Raw genomic sequence first — 15484 nt, forward strand, 5'->3', positions numbered from 1 at the left:
TATGAATTATACTTCTCTGCATGTATCTAGAGCCAATCAATAAATATTTAAAGAAAAATAAGAGAAGATACGGGGAGCAAAGTGGGAGTAAGACAAGCAAGAGAAGGGGAGACGGGCAAAGGCGGGAGAAAAGGAAGGAAGGAGAAAGGAAATGTTTATGATGGCAACTTTAATGCTGCCACCATTTGATGTAAAGTTTGTCATAACCACTGGGAAACTTTAAGTGGGGGAAATCTCCCCACAAGGAATGAAATAAAGGCCAGGAATGCGTGGAAATTTTTGACTTACATTAACGAGAGTAAACGTTATTAACTACTCATCATGTGCAAGGTACTGCGTTATATACCAATCGTGAGCTATTATGCTTAAACCTTGCAACGGACTCCTGAGGCAGCTACAGGTGTTACTGTACTCACAATGTGTTAAAATGTATTTAAATCCCAAATGTAGAAAATGGCAAGATGGGTATTTAAACCCAAGACAGCTGTAATTCATAGCCATTTTCCTGACACTTCGATTACTTCTCCTAATGCAGCCCTAGGAAAGACTCCACCCTTTGTTTCTATGGTCCTCTTACTGATCTCTTGGCTTTGTTCTCCTCTGGCCCCCTTATGCCTGCTTCTCAGCAATCTTTTGCACCCAAAAAATTTGCTCTGAAACAATCAACTCATTTGTTTCTCATCCTGCTAGCACCGTGTCGCCCTCCTCACTGGAATCACATGTGAACAGGAATTTGACTGTTTCCTGAGTTAGTCATGTCTACAGACTCCCAAGCCCATTTCCTCCCAATTCTGATGCCTAGAATTGACAGGGACACTAATGTTAAAATAGTAGGGACAGCACAAGCCAGATAACGTCAAAGAAATTATCACAAATATGAGCCTCAGTTTTTTTTCACCTGTCATGAGTCTGCTGTAAAGGAACCTTTTAACAAACGTAAACATTAGAAGTATTTTTCTTTTCACACTTGGCTCTCCTTTCAAATTCTACAGCAAATTTACCTACCTCAAAAATATGCTCGTTGTTAAATGGCAAACTCAAACTAGAAAGTTAATTTTCAGCATATGTTAAAGAACACTATATTATTCTTTTGATGACATAAATTGTATATTGACCATATATCATCCTGGGAGGAAACGATTCTGACAACTATATTTAGGCTGAAACCATATTGGAATAACAGGTTCTTTGAGAGGAAAACAGCACAGGCTGTGAGTCAAAAAGTGGAATACAAAATATGCAGCCATTTTAAAAAAGAGATTGTACCCAACCTCAGTTACTTTAGCAAATTGTTTTTAATCTATCATACAGCGTTTCAAGCTTAAAGGGCATAATGAGATATCGACTTTAACTCACAGTAGCCACGAGTATCTCTGAATGTGTTTTTTAGAGACAACTTCAAATTTTTCATATGTAAATGTAAAGTCAATTCTCATTTTGAAAATGACTAAACACTCTGGAAATGGAGATATCACTCTTCATTGTGCTTAAATCCAAGTGGAGCAGTTCCCGGGAAGTTTATGATAATCACCCTTTCTTTTTAAGCAACTCCTACAGTTAATCAGTACATCAAGAGAGATTTCATTTCTACTTAAAGTTTAGTTATGTAAATAAGGATAATGGACAGAGATCAGACAGTCCTTTACTATCATATGAAAGTTTTAAATAGAAGTAAATTAGAAAAAACCATTTACTGCTTATTTGCACTTTCAGAGGGCATATACTGTAGTTTTTCCTGCATCACTTATTATGAGACTTAATAATTAGCTCCAGTGTAATTAACTGTTAAATCAAGAAAACGTAACCAGCTTTGCTGATGAGAAGTTTAATAGTGCTGTGTTCTCAAGTACAAAAAACATCCTTTCCTTAAAGTATACCAATACTCTTATTTTTCTTCATAATTTCAGTAATATTTATCTCTGGAGAAGTAATCATTTTAAGTAATTAAAGATCTTAAAATGTTAAGTATTAGTATCAATACTTCTATGGTATGATACATTTTTATTTTACAGATAAAGCTTTGTATTGATAAATCATTAATGTTAGATATTTTGCAAGGGTCCTTTCAAAACAGTGTATATTAACAAAATTAAAATGTGGGGTGCTGTGTCTTCTAGATTTTTTAGAAGAAAAATAATGCCATTTATAATAAATAGCAAGAAATAAAAATCAATAAAAAGGGAGAGAAACATTTGTTAAATACCCCCCAAATTAATGAGATAACATTAAAATTAAAGACATCTCTTATCAAAAGATACTATCAATATGCAAAAAATAAAGTGTAGGAGAAGATGGAGGGAAGATATATGGTAAGATGTATGTAATGTGAATACACTGCAGAGTACTTGAACATACAAAGGATTCTTTCAAGTCAACAAGAAAAAAACTAACACAATTAAAATAAAAAGCACAGAAGATTAACACAAGCATTTCATAAAAAAAGAATATCCAAATGTTCAATAAACATGTAAAAGATGCTCATTAGCTATCAGAGAAATAAACCACAAAATAATACATATTCACCAGGAAGACAGACAATTCCACCTATTGGTGAATAACTAGAACACAAACAATGATAGTTGGAATATAAATTGGTACAATACTTTAGAGGAATGATTGTCACTCTACTAATAGTAAATTACTCAGCTATTACACTTATATAACTAAAAGAAATCCATTCACATATGTGGAAAATAACGCTCAGAATAAACATAGTAGTATTGCTCATGATAGCCCCAAATTTCTAGCAACTCAAAAGTTCATCAAAATTAAATGAATTTTATTTTATCCCAACAATAAAATATTACACAGTTATGAGCATGAACAAAGCTATTGCTCCACATAAAATATAGACAGATTTTACAAACATAGCCCTGAGAAAAAGAAGTCAGGCACAAAAGAGAACATATTGTATGTGTGCTGGTAAAGTTCTATTTCTTAGTCTACGGTCTGGTTACATTACTGTGTTCACATTGTGGAAAGTTTTGAGCTTATTAATGTATATACTTTTCTGCATATAATTTATTTCAATAAAAAGTTAAAATAAAAGTAAAATCAAATGGAAAAAGAAAAATATTTTCTACAACAAATGGTATTTCAGAGAAAATACACATAGTAAAAAAGTTCATTTTGGGGAGATGTTAAAAAGTGTTGGAGTTATTCATGATATTAAGGTCAAACACACTCATCAAGAAACTCACACACTTCTTAATGTAGTAATTGGATAGGCAACAAACCAGTAGGATAACTTTATGATTGATCATAGCTTAAGAATTAAACATACCTAGGAAGGAATCCTAATTCCAAAACTTACTATTAGCTGTGTGATTAAAAGCAAGTAAGTTTAAGTTACAGTCTTGTCATATACTGTGTGCTCAATATATGATAGCTTAGAATAGATGCCTTAGAGCGAGCATCACACACACTCACACACACACACACACACACACACCCCAAAGTCCATGTTCAAGGATAAGAATAAACAAAGCCACAGGAATAGGCATTTTAAAGAAATAAGGGAATAAATAAAACATTTACTGTTGGACCACAATATCAAAAGAAGAGTTTCCTTGTAGTTGTCAGGAACTTTTGTCTACTTCAAATGTCTATGAATTATGAAGGAAACTCTTATAAATGATAATGTAGTGATTCATCTACTTACTTGCCTACTTTACCACAAATATAAAGATTTTTGTTACAGACTTTAAACCACAAAAGAAAAACTGAAATATCATTAAATTAGTTTTGTTGCCTCTTGCAATGTTTATCATTTTAAGTAACTAGATTTTAAAACTAAATGCTAAAAAGTTCTTTATTTTACTCACAATTAGGGTAATATGAGCAGTGGTCCTTATAGGCACTTGCACTATGACAAAATGAATCCTGAAAATTCATGTGTTACATAAATCAAGCAAGCATTTAAATACGAAAATAAATAATATGTTAGAAGATGTCACTCATAATGGTAGCTAAGATTTATTATCTTCTCATAGTCTAAGTTTACTTAAATAATTAATGACAATATAAAATTTCAAAGGGAAGTAATTGTTAAAAATCTAAGTCTTGTAGATTAGTAAAATTAAAGAGAAAAACTTAATATTGTGGCATTTATATCAATAATGACAATTCTGCAGTCTTAATGTAAAAGCAATTATAGACAATATGTTAACAAATGGATGTTCCTGTGTTCCAATAAAACGTTATTTACAGAAACAAGGGATGGAAAATATTTGGCCCACAGGCCATAGTTTACTGAACTCTAACCTAGGGCGTTATGGTCACATAGACGAAGCTGAATTGTTACCATTTTGTAAGGAGGGATAAAATGAGAAAGTAGATAATGTCCCCTATTCAAAGGACCATTACTGGAAGTGGCACACATCACTTCTGCTCTATTTCACTGGTGAAAATAAATCATATCTAACTGCAATGAAAGCTAGAAAATGTAATGTTCGGTAAATTTATGCCTACTACAACTCTGTTAATGTGGGAAAAGAGTAGAGTGAAATTTGGTGGGAATATCCTAATTTCTTCTAAAATGTCTGAGTTCCCCTGTGGACTTTTCACCCTACTTAATGTAGTATTTATGTAACTTTACCTTTTGTTTCTTTGATATCCTTGCTCATAAATTGGGTTAAATAATAGAACCTACTCATATATTTATGGTGAACATTAACTGTTACCACATTTAAAGAATTCTGACTGTTTCGAGATAATGTTTCAAAATTGCCATTATATCAAGAGGTAACATTAATTTCCATTTTTAAGATCATATGTCTAATAGTTGGCATATCAAAAATGAAACCAAGTTTGATTCTATACTTCTATTACATCAAATACTGAGTACAGAAAAAAGACATCAGTGGAAAAACAGTATGTGCAATTTTTGAAAGATAGATGATATTAAAGCATATTGACATGTTGATTAGATTGACCCAATAAGAAGACAAATACTGATGGCAAAGGAGTAGAGAGAAGGTAATGCCAGAGGAGTTCCTCCTGGAATAGGCAAGGAGGTTGTGATCAAGTCCATAAGACAGATCTTGACCATAGGTAGAAGTACAGTTGTCCATGTTGCAAGAAGGAGAAAGTACTTGGATACAGTCACAGGTGGGTTAATATGATGTGGTGTGTGGTGGTGGTGGTAGGGTAAGAAAGTTCCCTTCTACTGGCTTTTATGTTTCTTCAGCTTTATAGAAGAATAGTTGACAAAGCTGTAAGATATTTAAAATATAAAACTTAATGGTTTGATATAATTACACATCACGAAAGGATTCACCTCATTGAGTTAATTAACACATTCATCACCTATCTATCTACCTATCTACTTCTTTATTTAGGTGAGAACACTAAGTTCTACTCTCTTAGGAAATTTCAATTATAAATACAATGTTATAAACTATACTCATCATGCTATACACTAGATTGTCAAGACCTTAATGATTTATAACTGAAAGTTTATACCTTTTTACCAACCTCTTCCTATTTCCCTTAATCCCTCATCCCCTGGCAATCACTTTTCTACTGTTTCTGTGAGTTTAACTTTCCTTTTTTTTTTTTTAACATTCTAAATATAAGTGATGCCATGCCATATTTGTCTTTCTTTGTCTGGTGTATTTTACTCAACATAACACCTTCCAGTTTCATGCATGTTGTTGAAAGTGACAGAATTTTCTTCTTTATTAGGGCTGATACTTCTATAATATTTTATTGTGTGTATGTGTGATATTTCTTTTATCCATTTATTCATTGATGGACACTTAGTTTCCATACCTGGGCTATAGTAAATAGTGCTGCTGTAAACATGGGAGTACAGAGTATCATTATCTCTTCCAGATAATGATTTTATTTCCTTTGGCTATATACCCAGAAGTGATGACTCATATAGTCCTTCTATTTTTAATTTCTTGAGGAAATCCCATGTTGTTTTCCATAGTGCTGTACCAATTTGCATTTTCACCAACTGTGTACAAAGGTTCCCTTTTCTCTACATGCTTGCCATCATTTATATCTTGTCTTTCTGATAATAGGTAATCCAACAGATATAATAGCTCATTATTGTTTTGATCTGCATTTTTCTGGTATCAGTGACATTACACACTAATCATTACCTGTTAGCCATTTGTATGTCTTCTTTGGAAAAATGTCTTTTTTAGATCACTTGCTGATTTTTCCCTTAGTTTTGAGTGACTGACTGACTGACTGATTGATTGATTGTATTGAATTGTATGAGACCCCTTTATACTTCAAATACTAATCCTTTGTCAGATAGGTGGTTGCAAATATCTTCTCTCATTCTTTTGGCAGCCTTTTAATTCTGTTGATCATTTTGTTTGCTGTGAAGAAGCTTTTTACTTTGTTGAAGTCCCACTTGTTTATTTTCTCTTCTGTTGCCTTTGGTTTTGGTGTCAAATCCAAAAATTCATTGCTAAAACCACTGTCAAGGAGCTTACTATCTATGTTTTCTTCTAGAAATTTTATAGTTTCACATCTTTTATTCAAGTTCTTATTCTAATTTGTGTTGATTTTTGTGTATGGTGTAAGATGGGATCTAATACTGTGTTTTGTTTTTTTTTTTTTTTGCATATGGACACCCAATTTTCACAACATCACATCTACTGAAAAAACTGTTCTTTCCCCATTGTATATTTTTGGTTATTTCTCAAAAATTAATTGATTATATATGCATGAGTTTATTTCTGGGTTCTCCATTATTTTCCACTGATCTATACATCTGTTTTTAGACCCAATACCTTACTATTTTGTTTTATTGTATTTTGATTTGTGAGGTCTACTTTTTATCACCTTTAATACTTACTGTTTTAATTACTATAGCCTAGTAATGTAGTTTAAAATCAGAAAATTTGAAGCCCTCACCTTTGTTCTGCTTTCTCAAAATTGCTTTGGCAATTTGGAACTTTTGTGGTTCCATAAAATTTTAGGATTGTTTTTTCTATTTCTATGAAAAATGTCATTGGAATTTCAATAGGAATTGCACTGAATCTGTAGATCGCTTTGGTGGTTCTAATCCATGAACACAGATTATATTCCTCTTTATTTGTGTCTTAAATTTCTTTCATGAATATTTTATAGTTTTCAGTAACCACCTTGGTTAAATTATTTCCTAAGTATTTTATGCTTTTTGATGCTATTGTAAATGAGATTATTTTCTTAATTTCTCTTTCTGGTAGTTCATTGTTTTAATATTGATTTTGTATCCTGCTGTTTTACTAAAACTGTTTATTAGTTCTAAGTGTTTCGGTAGAGTCTTTAAGGTTTTACATATATATAAGGTCATGTCATCTGCAAATAGAGACAATTTTACTTCTTCCTTTCTGATTTGAATTTGTATTTATTTATTTATTTATTTATTTATTTATTTATTTATTTATTTATTTATTATTTATTTATTTATTTATTTTTCTTGCCTAATTGCTCTAAGTCATCCAGTACTATGTTGAATAAAAGTGATGAGAGTGGGCACCCTTGTCTTGGGGTCCTAGTCTAAGAAGAAAACTTTTCAGTTTGTCATATATGGCCTTTATTATACTGAGGTACATTCTTTCTATACCCAGTTTGTTGAGAGTCTTTATCATGAAAGGATGCTTAATTTTGTCAAATGCTTTTTCTATATGTATTCAAATGACCATATAATTATTATCTTTCATTTTGTTAATGTGGTATACCACATTTGTTAATTGGTTGATGTTGAACCATCCTTGCATCCCTGGAACACATAACAAAATCGTCACGTAGGTTTTCACTTGCTTAGTGAACCAAATAGCTGGGTCACAGTGAGTAGAAAGGAGCAATGTTCGAGATGTGAGGAAAAGGTGTAAAAGAGTTTTCTCTTTTAGAGAAGGGAATCTAGGAGGCATTAAGTGCCAAGTAATTGATCATATTTTTAAAGAATATAGCAATATAGTTTTCTGTTTTCCCTCACCCAAGTCAGCTTCAAAATGCAGACATGGGATAGACAGATAACAGTTTAACCAGGCTTGGGATTTAACTAAGTAGATTTCAGGAGACAGGATCAATGCATGCAAGAGAAATTAGTATAATGATGGACTACAGAAACCATATTGGGTAGTACGGGATTAGAGAGTATAGAGAAATAGTGGTAAGCTAGTAGAAGCAAATGAAGTTTTATTTAGGACTAGTAGGTCAAAGAATTGTACTAGTTGGGAAAGAAGAGGGAATAAACTGGAAAACTAAGGAGTTGTATTCAGATGATGAGATGTTGAAATTGAGATGATGGAAGAAGTTGGTATTGACAGTATCTGTGGTTTGTCCATAACCAATGAGGACTGAGAAAATGCAGCAGATAAGATAGGATGGAGAAGAGATCAAGAAACCAGAAGGAGGTTAAAAATTATTGGGAAAAGGTGATCTACATGGATAATGAAGTGACCAATAATTAGACAAGAGTGATACTGGAGAGACTAACAGTAAATTGGTGCTAAAATATTCAAAGTATTAGAAGCAGTGATCAGATTTGTAGATGACTGCAACAAGGAAAGACTGCAACTACAGATTGATGGCAATACTCTATTGTAATCCTAATTGGGTCTTTCAGGCTTTCATTTTCTTAATTTGTCAAGTATTGGGTGAATAAAAATAATTTAGTATGAATAGTAGTGATTTTCATAATTGAAAACAATAGACCAGAAGCTCTATGGAGTTCAAATTTTCCTATAGTTCAAAAAAGATCACAGTAGAAGGAATTCAATCTATCTAATGAGAGAAGATACATTTGAAATTAGGCTAACCAATTGACCTTCCTTTAAGAAATGTTTTGATAATTACAATTAAATTGCTTAAAAATCGCACTGGTCTCAACTAATTTTACTGACCAAAATCAGTGCACAATCCCTGAAAATGTCTAGAAATAAAAACAAAGGATTATTTGTGAAAAATAACATCATATGTAAACCTACTGGCAATGGACCTTGCATGTGCAAACATTAGTTCTTCCTAATTATAGCTAAGAAATCTACCACATTTAATGCTTGTGGAGCTCAATGCAAATACAACTAGCACAACTACATAAACATTAAATAACATTGTACAAGGAGTAAATTTGGTGGTCAGCAAAGTCATAAGATTTGAAAACACTAAGGTACCATTTGGAGAAAATAATTCTGATTTATAATGCTAATGTTTAGTGTTTCAATACACTTAGGCCCTTTTTATATATCACTAAAACATTAGGTTATTTTAATTGATCAAACAGCTGATTTGACTACATTTTAAACTGAACTGACTGAATTTCTAAATTTACTTAGTCACAGACTGAACAAACCATAAAATGGAAAAATGATTATTATTTCTATTTCTATGTACTTAAGCAGCAGAAAGGCTTAAGAAATCATATTAATATTATAAAGCAAGAAGGAGAAGCAACTCTGAGGATCTCTGTTATTTGTAATGTCTTGAAAAGACAGAAAAGTAAGAAGTAGGACCTAGAGGCTCAGGTCAGGAGGACGGGAAAGGCTGACATGACTAAGGCAGGGTGGGATTTATTACACCAGCTGCATAAATTGGTGCATAGCCATGCCTACGATGGATTCTGTAAAGTCAAAGGAAATCAGGGGTCTGGTTTTGCTGTTCTGGGTTAGCATGTATTACTACAACTAAATACTATTTTATCAAGCTGGGAACACTTTAGGATTTAGGTGTTTAGAGAGTCTATCCTTTCCATATGTGGTTTTTCTACTAAATCCTCCCTGACTCCCTGGTATTTATGAGATGGCTAGCCACTCTTTCAAGGTTCTCTTCTCATAATAAGGAAGGAGAAAGGAGAATTGCAATTCAGAGAGAAGTGACTAAACTCTGCTCTTACCTTAGATCAATATTTTTTGAAACAGCTTTATTGAGATATAACACTTAGCCTATGATTCATCCATTTAAAGTGTATGACTAAGTGGTTTTTAAGTATATTTACAGAGTTGTGCAATGACCATGACAATCTAATTTTAGATTACTTAAGTCATCTCCAGAACAAGCCAGCAGTGTTTCACCATTCTTCCAACCCTCACCTTGTCAACCACTAATTTACTTTCTGTCTATATAGATTTGCCTATTCTGGCCATTTTATAGAAACGGGATTTTAAAAAGTTCTCTTCTATTCATAGTTTGTTAAGTATTTCTTTTTGGGGGGTATTTGTCACATGCTTTCAATGCACCTGTTCATTTGAGCATGTTGTTGTTGGCCTTTATTCCTGTTAACCAAAATGTTCAGAAATGAAGATCTGATTGAGATGAAGAGGCATTTATTTAGGGTTTGTTCATTCTGCAGCCTAGGAAACACAGATTCAAGAAGCACTTCAATTGTGTTTTGTTGGACTACAAAATGGAAGAAGCCTATAAAGGCAAAAATCGCAAGCCCACAGTTAGTTATACAAGCTATTTGTCAAGAGTTATAATAGTAGCTGGCAAGAAGTAAGGGTGCTTGTTAAGCAAGGATTGATTGGGATCCAAAACGGTTACACAGTTGCATTGAGGGAAACTTTGAGACCACAAGGTTGAAGCTAGCAGATGCTGTTCTAAAGTGGCTGGTGGTATCCTTGGGAGGTTGTGGTTTGGTACAGTTCAGAAAGTTCATGTTCTAAGTGGTAAAGAAACATTTCTGAGACCAGATGCTCAATGGCTGCCCAATTCCATTTCTGTATGCCTGAACTATGATTATTCCATTATGATTTTCCATCTGTCATTATTCCATTTCTATGGTGTATTACATTTATTGTTTTCTTGGGTGTTAAACCAACCTGCATTCCTGGGATAATTCCCATTTGATTATGATATATAATTCATTTTATATGTTTCTAGATTTGGATTCTTAGTACTTTATTGAGGATTTTTCTATCTATAGTAATAAAAGATATTGTAGTTCTCTCTTCTTGTCTGATTTTTAGAATCAAGTTAACACCAGTCTTATAGAGTAAGTTGGAAAATAGTCCCCTTTCTGCTATTTTTGGGGGAATAATTGGTGATGGATTTGTGTAAATTTTTTTAACTTTTTGGCAAGATTCATCAGTAAGCCGAGTCTAGGCTCTTCTTTGTGGGAACTGTCAAAATTATGAATTCAATCTCTTGTCCTGTTGTACGTTTATTCTGACTTTGTATTTCCTCTAGAGTGACATTCAGTAGTTTGCATTTTCTAGGAATTTACCCCCTTCACCTAAGCTATTTAATTTTGGGGTGTACAAATATTCACAGCATTGCCTCACAGTTTTGTAGCGACTTTCACTCCTTCATTTAATTATTTGAGTAATTAAAGCCTCTCGCCCTTCTAATTATAGCTAAAGGTTTGTCAATTTTGTCAGTCTTTAAAAAGAAACTTTTGGCTTCATTTTTTCTATTGTTTTTCTATTAGTTACATATTTCTGTTTTATTTTTTATTACTTCCTTTGTTTGGCTGGCTTTGGTCTAAGATTTCACTTCTTTTTCTAGTTTCTTAAGGTGGATGTTTAGATTATTGGTTTTAGATATTTCCTCTTTTGATATTAGTGTTCACAGCTATACATTTCTTCTGAGCACTGCTTAACTCCATCTCGTAAGTTTTGGTATGTCTTGCTTTCATTTCCATTTATCTTAAAGTATTTTCTAGTTTAACTTGTGGTATTTTCTTTGATTTGTTATTTAGTATTGTTTAACTTCTACATACTGTGAATTTCTTAAATTTCTTGTTGCTATGAAATTCTAATGCCACCCTATTTTTTCTGGAGAATGTATTTTATGTGATTCCATTTCTTTTAAGTCTGTCAAGGCCTGTGTTATAGCCTAGAATGTGGCCTATCCTGGAGAGTCTCCCATGAGTGCTAGAGAATATGTATCCAGCAATTGCTGGGTGGGTTGTTTTATAGATATTTGTGAGGTCTAGTTGGCTTATAGTGTCATTCGAGAGCTTTATTTCCTCAATGATCTTCTGCCTAGTTAATTTTTTTTCTATTTTTGAAGGTGGGATATTGAAGTCTCCAATTACTATTTTTAAATTATTTATATTTCCCTTCGACTCTGTCAGTTTCGGCTTCATATACTCATTTTAGATGCCCATACATTCATCATTGTTAGATCTTCCTAACAGATTATTTTGTCACAATAAAATTCACCTCATTATTTCTAATAATATTTTGTTTCAAAGTCTTTTATGTGATATTGGAGACACACTAGCTCTTTATTATTTGTATGGTACAATTAGTCCTTTCAATCTTTCACTTTCAACTTTTTTGTTTTTTTAATCTTAAATGCGTCTCCTGTAGACAGCATCAAGTTGGAACTTGTTCGGTTTTTTTTTTTTAATGTGTGACTATTTTGACAATTTCTGCTTTTGATTTATTTAATCCGTTCATACTTAATGTCATTGACATGGCTAAATTTATGTCCATTTTTTTAATTTTAGCTTTTTCATATGTCCCCCTATCTTTTCTGTTTCTTCTTTACTGCCTTCTTTTGCAAGAGAATATTTTCTAGTGTAATTATTAACTAATTTATTGTTTTTAATTTTGTTACTCCAGTTTTTATTTTAATAAACTTTAGAAAAAAATTTATTTACAGAAAACAATGTGAAGAGTTGTCAATACCCCACATTCAGTTTTTTCTATTATTAGTATCTTACATTTATATGGTACACTTATCACAATTAGTGAATGAATACTGTTGCATTATTGTTAATACATACTTCATTATTAACTAGAGTACATACTTCATTAAAAATTTCCTTAGTTTTTACCTATTTTTTTTTCTATTCCAGGACTGCATCCCAGATATAACACTATATTTGTCATATATTCTAGGCTACTCTTTGCTTTCACAATTTCTCAGACTTTCCTAATTTTCCATGACCTTGACAACTTTGAGCATTACCTTCAGGCACTTTGTAAAAAAAGTTCTTCTACTGAGAATTGTCTGGAGTTTTGGTTTGTTTGGGTTTTTTTTTTTTCCACTATTATTAAACTGTGCTATGTGTTTTTGAAAGGAAGACCACAGAAGTAAAGCACAATTTTCACCACGTCATGTCATAGGTTCTCACTATAAACAAGACTCAGCACTCTTGATGTTGACCTTCATCATCTTGCTGAAGTTGTCAGGTTTCTCCACTGTAAAGTTACTCTTTTTTTTCACCTTTCCACACCGTACTTCTTGCAAGGAGGTTACCATGTGCAGCCCACATTTAAATGGGAGTATTGCTCCACATCCTTGAGATTGAAACATTGATATAAATTATTTGGAATTTTTCCGTGTGGAATATTTGTCTCTTCTTTTCCATTTATTTATCCAGTAATTAATTTATATCAGGATGAACTGATGAATATTTATAAGAACTTTGCTGTAATCCAATACCACTTTATTTGGCTGTTCAGACTGTGCCAGCTTTGACAGCTTATAGGTTTGGTGGTGGTGGTGGTAGTGGTGGTGGTTTTAGCACTCTCTTGTTTTATGGCACTACAAGGTGCTGCAGGTTTATCTTGCAAATTTCTTGCCCAGTCCTTAGATAAACCATTTTTTCCAAGGAGTCATAGTGCCTTTTATTGGAAAATAATACTAGAAATCATGATCTGCATGCTAGGTGCACTCATTGCTACTAGGGTATTGTTATTTCTAGGCCCTCTCAATTGACAAAGGAAAAGAAATATACCTTTTTGTACTAACCTGTGGATGTGTATATTTCTATAAATATTTCTATATGTAACCATTTGTATCTACATTAAGCTAACAGGAATGTATATTAAAGTCTCTAACTCTAATCCATTATCATACAGATCATTCATTCTAACCTCCTCCTGAATAGCTGTAAATTCCAACAATTAGGAACCCAGCTCCCTCTGTTTACTTACTTAAATGTTCATTCTATTATACATATATAACAGTATTAATTATATTATATATATTTACTATTTATTACATGATTAAAAATTCAGTTTCCCTTTAAAGTAAGTATTAGCATTCCTATTTTCCAGGTAAGAAAATTGAGACTTAGGAAACCTAATTCATTTGCCAGAGTTGCAGCGCTTATGAAGTTAGAAATGGGATTCATACCTAGGAATAACTGATTCCAAAAAATCTACCAAGAGCTTCAACCTCCTGCTACTGGGAATATGGCTATGACTCTAGCTACTGGTTAATGAAATTCCATGTGTGCACCATTTTAATAGAATAAGACCTGGGATGCAGAGCCTCCATTTCAACAAGCAATGATCTAAGAAATGTTACAAATGTCTCACTCTTGGCTACAAACATGAAGTAAGGATATCTTAGAAGAGAAAAGCAAGTGGAACCAGGGCAAGAATAGATAGGCCTGAGGGGGTTAGTAAGGAAGGCAAGTAGATCAAGAGAAAAAGATCTAAACACACTATTCAAGGTGAGAAACTAAATAGGGTTATTTCCATTAGGTAAATCATATGAAACGTCTGACATTTGACTCTTTGACTTACAAAAACAGCAATTTCACTTAGTTCAACCCATAAATTCTAGTCAAAATTTTTGGAGAAAAAGGCCATTTTCTCCTTTTAAAACTAATAAGTAGATAAAGATAGAATAAATGAGATTGCTTTCCAGAAAGTGGTAACATTTTTTATCTTGCTCCTCTACCCTTATTTCACCCTGAGGAGAATAATCTCAACAAAATCTTTTCTTTAAAATATAAATTTTCTTTCAAAGTGCATTGTCTCATTTTAATTAATTTTGGTGAAGATTTTCAAATCTCAAACTTTCCCAGTAATGATAACTTTTGTTCTGAACACGACTGCTATTAGATTATCACATTATTAGAGTAATGTTGGTAGCCATGGTCATTGACCATTGATCTCCATCAGTGCCACCATTGTCAAAACAGTGCTATTTTTTTCTTTTGCCAAGAAGGGGATCAGATAGTGCAAGATTCATCTTGGCTATGATTGCTAAGTTGCTAATTTATTTTACACTATGATTTTAACCTCTTGGTTGCTTAGTTTCCTTAGCTGAGAAGTGTGGGTTGTGCCAATTTTCCAAGGTTACTAGAAAGGTTAATGTTTGCAACTTTCAAAGTTTCTTTGGTGAGAGGCTCAGAGAAGAGAAAAGTATTATTCCACACTGTTTGGTATCTTCTGTCACAGGGCTAAACTATGAATGTAGAGTCTGATTAAAACATCATTTTTCTCTTTACCTGTCAATTGCCCTCTTATTGAATAAGTAAACTGAATACTGAAGTTAATATTTACTTAAAAATTCCATCAGATTTAGCCTCTGTTCACTGACTGTTTCAATTTCACTTGTTTAAAAAAATTGTTTTTAGTGTCTGGACTGCAAAATACTGAATAAAATTACCATGAAAAATAAGTACTGTCTGCATCAGACTGATGAAGTAATTGAATGATTACACTGAGCTTAAAATATCTTCTGATGAGCATATACTTATGGTTATCATAAAAACAAAATTTGGAAAAGAATTTTGTAAGCTGAACTTAAAATGTAATTTTTAAAAATTAGAAATTAATAAATTTCTATT

This window comes from Vicugna pacos, chromosome 1 (assembly GCF_048564905.1).
Source record: "Vicugna pacos chromosome 1, VicPac4, whole genome shotgun sequence".
NCBI lineage: Eukaryota > Metazoa > Chordata > Mammalia > Artiodactyla > Camelidae > Vicugna > Vicugna pacos.